Source organism: Condylura cristata, unplaced genomic scaffold, assembly GCF_000260355.1.
Source record: "Condylura cristata isolate star-nosed mole 26May11 unplaced genomic scaffold, ConCri1.0 scaffold00001, whole genome shotgun sequence".
NCBI lineage: Eukaryota > Metazoa > Chordata > Mammalia > Eulipotyphla > Talpidae > Condylura > Condylura cristata.
The window spans coordinates 21,091,509-21,096,518 of record NW_004567102.1 but is presented as its reverse complement, the minus strand read 5'-3'; positions in this window follow the sequence as shown (position 1 = coordinate 21,096,518).

The window sequence follows — 5,010 nt, the reverse complement described above, 5'->3', positions numbered from 1 at the left end:
GGAGCAGAGGGTGAGCTAGGAGAGGTCTGCTGTGCCAGGTGGGTCCAGCTCAGCCACAGTGGCTTAAAGACAGTTTGATAATGCTGAGGTTTTAATCCCTGCACTGCCACCGTACACCCCAGTTCTTGTGTGCATGAATAAATTTTTTAAAAAGAAAATAAACAGCATCAAGACTTGAAAATATTGCTTACACATTCTTATACTTGCTGATCAATGTTTTTAAATTGTATGCCATGAAATCAATTGAGAGGGCCATGGTTAGAGCTTTAGAAAATGGGATAGAATATAACACAAAAGAATAAAATAGAACAGAAAGAGTTCACTACATAGTAATATATTGCCAATGAATACATTAAGTATGTGGCCAATCTACAAACATATATCGAGCACCTATTAAGTTTTGCATGTCGGTTTATATGTTGTATTTTACTTATGGTTACAGTTACATTTATTTCAAATATATGAGATCTCTCCCTATAAAACCACTGTTATGAGAGAACTATATTTCTTGCCCTTTGATACAAGGTTTGTCCACATGTTTGGCCAATTAAGTATGAAGAGATCTGATATGTAAACCTCCAAGTAGAGTATTTTTAAATTATCTTATGATTCCATCTCTATTCGTTTTACTCCAAGACAAATGTGGCAATATCCCTATAGAAACTGTTCCATCATCTTGGGTCTTGTAGTGAAAATGACAGAGTAGAACTGGTTATTCAACTCCCAATGAACACAGAACAGGAGCAAAAGGCAAAGATTATTTTTTTTCCTAAAAACAAAAAAAAGCTTGAGAGTAAGTTGCTACTTCAACCTAATTTATTCTAAACCAATTTCAGTCTCTGATCAGATAGTGAACAAGAATTCCTTAGTTTGGGGCAAAACCCATAAATGTGAGTACATGGATTAAAAAATTAGAAATTTTATTCTCAGAACATGGGACAAAGGATTCCAAGCAAAGAAAAACCCAGTTATAGCAAATATGGTATATACAAATAAGGTAAAAACAAATAAGGACACAAGTGTGACAAATTTATGCCTTTATGATAGTTGTAAGGAAATATCATCATAGTGTTAATTATGAGTATGTGCAAACAAAGTGAGAAGAAAAATTATCTGAAAATTGCCATGGTTACATATGAAAATTAAAAATGAAGTGATGTATGTAAACATCTTGCATTTTCAACTACTGATTTTTCAGCACAATTGTTATGTATCACATAACAAATATGTCAGGATAACTTTGTTGTCTTATTTAATTTCCAAATTAAATTCTGAACATGTACAACCAGTTTTCATATATTCTGGCTCACACTGCTTATAATTATAGCATGAAACAATCATAAGGGATAAGCAGATCTGAAGATTTTCTCTCAATATACAAAAATGTGTATTTCTTCTCTCTTGAAACTAGTAATTTATGACTATCGAAAGGGTTGACTAGGACAATTCTTTCAATCTGACAGGTCTCCAAATTTTCTCTGATATAAGAATTCAGTTAATGAAATTTAAAGGAGCCTCATTTTCATCCTTTTCAAAAACACAACTATGTATTAGAAATCTGGCAGAGGTTTCTGTCAAATTGAACTATTGAACTCGGGGCAGTAAAAATCCCTCCCCAGGCAAGAGATTTAAATCATTTTCAAAGTTAATTTCCTGTTCCCAGATGGAGAACAAATCTAATCGGGTTTACTTCATTCTTTGGATGAACAGGAAAATGTCACTTGCATACTCAAAAAGCAAAAAGAAAATCACAGGGAAGGCAGTCTCTAATCCACATCATAGCAAACAAAGAAGGTGAATCTGAAGTTGAAAGCAAAGGGTCATTTTAAATCTGGAAGCATATCTGAATTTAATCTAGACAAATTTTCAAGCCCTAGTTCTATTCAGGTTATGCCTGTTTACACCTAAAATATACACATGTCATAAAAATGATTCACCTTAAAGGTGAAAAACAGCTCTGAGGTCTAAGAAAGAATCTGAATAAGCCGAGCTTCATCTGTATAATGAGGTTAGAACCTTTCAAAGCACTATGGGGATTAGGGAAATTTTGCTTTTTTCATTGGCTTTCACCAAATAATAAGAGGATAAGTTAATGCTTGTGTCATAGAATAGGAATATAGAAAGTAAAATATACTTAATATAAGAAGTCCAATTCTATTTAAGGTTTGTCCTCTGTATGTATTAGAAACCATTAGTATCCACTGTCAGAGAGTACTTACATCTGTCCATTGGGTTCTCTCCTAGTAACAGAAGTGATCTCATCATACAAGCAGGTAAATCATTAGTGCTTCATGAAGCAGGTTAAGACTGGCTGGGTGTCTCTCAGTTTACCCTACCACATATGTCTGTGCATGCTTTCCAGTGAAAAGGTAGCAATCTAAAATGGCAGACATTTTCTTAAGTAACCTATTTAACTTTATCTCTTTTTAAAGGACAAATTACCCCCGAAGTGAACACAAAGAAATCTTTTCTGAAAGGGTTGCATGGACTTGATAATATTAAAGTTCATCTTTTCTTATGAAAATAAAGCAGGAAAACAGTTCCACTTCAAATTGATGGCAAGGGAAAGACCTTTAGAGTTCAAAGGAGGATTGCATTCATCCTTTGTTTTAAATGTCAGCTCAAGTTTTGGGATTCCATTTTACTCAGTAGAATCTGTCTGTCTTACTCTGTTGCTTAATATAAAACATGTCCAGACAATTAAAAAGTAAACTGTCTTTGTCTAACAAGCAGAATATTCAAAATCAATAATAAACAAATTAATAGATTAAAAAGAGGACATGCGGAATCTAGTTCCTTTTTTGAAACACAGTGCTCAGTCAAAATAAGTTAGCTATTAAGGCATGACCGTGAGCTGTGAATCATCATGAGCTCTTCCACTGAAGCAAGAATGCCAAAACAGAGAGAAAAAAGTCACTTAGCATTTTTGAAAACCTCATTCTGTGCCAGGTGGGGGGTGAAGCACTTTTCTCCCTGCAAAATCTCATTTAATCCTTATTGCTATCTCCATTATACAAAATTCAGTGAGTGGCTCCAGGGTCATAAAATAATGAATGGTGAGTGTATCCCAGCTCCTTACTAAAAAGCAATTATACTTTGTATAGTACTATAACTTCTTTTAGGAATAATAAAATAATTTTTTTGTTATTCCAGAAGCCATTAAAGTACAGAAATAGGGAAAACAGAATAGACATTAAATAATGAGAAATCTGTGCCCCAATATTTGTCTTTAGTTAGTGCTATAAATTAATTAGCAAGCTGAATCCTCACGATTGGGGTTTTAATGCTGGATTTGTACTTGGTTACTCTTCTGTTTGTGTATGGTTTTATTTGCAAAATAAACTATCAAAATGATCTATTTTATTTATGTCAAGAGATACAAAAAAGTATGAGAAAAAATTAACTTTCACACTCTTATTATTGAACCATAAATGTATGAGATTTAAAAGGAATCAAGTTGCAAAAATAGTAACATTAATTTCTCATTTATTAGTAGAGTGGAGGCCTACTCTAGTGGACATCAGTAGAGGATGTGAGGATGGTCTCAGTATTGGCATTTGGGCAAGAGAAGTCTTTGTGGGTGGTGGCTGTGAATGTCCTGTGCTTTGCACAGTAATCTATAACCTAGATGCCTATAGTTTCTAGATGCCTGTGACAACTAAGAATGCCTCTAAATTAAACTTGTCCCAGTTGAGAACCACTGATCAAAATATTGAAGAACATTAAAAAAAAAAAAAAGTGTGACAGCACTATGAAGCTAGCTGAAGTCACTGCAGCATGAGTTCAATCCCCGGCCAGGAAGGTGACACACATGGTATGGCAGACCTCACCTGACCTGCTCGCTGCTCCCCTCTGCAGCATACTTCATCAATCTACCTCTTTTGCTCCCCATTCTATCTCTGGTGAATCCTCTCACCCCCTGCAACTCTGGCTTGTACCCCAATTTTTGTGTGCATAAAAATAACATACATACATATTAAAAAAATAGCATGTGAGTATTTAAATTATGCAATTTCTCTAGTAGAAGAAAATGGCTAGGCACTCTGAAATTCCCAGGAAAATCACTTAAATTCATCAAGAAGGCAGGGTAAATGTATTATGTTTTGTTTCGTTGGAATCACTTTACATCTCTATTCCCATGTAACTATACACTATTGCAACTATATACTGAAAGCAAAATTATTTATCTAAAAGTGAGAAGTTTTTAGAAGTATCCATACAAAAGTAATAAAAAATGATCATCCTATATTCCCTAGCAGTGACAGCATATACCCAAACTGGGCTTCATTACTCAATGAAGACACACAAGTCCTTTCTACTTCTTTCCATGGTGAGTGTCTACTGATGGCTCTTGCATCAGGATGATATTTAAAGAAGGTGGAAGATGGAAGCAGGCAGGGACTATGAGACTGTGCCCGCCACACCTGCCCTCTTTTGTAAAGCAATTAAATGCCTTTTCAGAAACCTCATCAGAAAACCTATGCTTAGATCATATTGACCTACTGTGGGTCATTTGCTACAATACTTGTAAGGGATACTGGGAAATTAAGAAGGGATGAGAAATAGGATTGTTATATTTACCTAAGACTAACCGTGGTCCATTAACCAGGAGGAACATATCACTGCTTTGATTCCATAGTCAACTTGTATTAGCCAGGAAGAAGGGGGAATTTGTAACAATTAGCTATACATAACACCAACAACACTAATAATAACTGCAGTCTTAGAAGGTACTTATTAGGATGGTGTGGCAGTAATTCCTCTAACAAAGGCGTGTTAAGTTCTATTATTTGCTTCATTTTATAAATAAGGAAAAAGCTTTAATTGAGCAACTTGCTAAGATTACAAAATTGGCCTATTTACAAGTTTTTCAATGCCTATAAAGGACTAGTGCTGGTGAATCATCACTAATTAAATGATTATTTGTGATTTAAATATTAATTAACTGCTTAATAAAAAAATTATATAAGGGAGTATATATACTTTAAAAACATATATATATATATATAA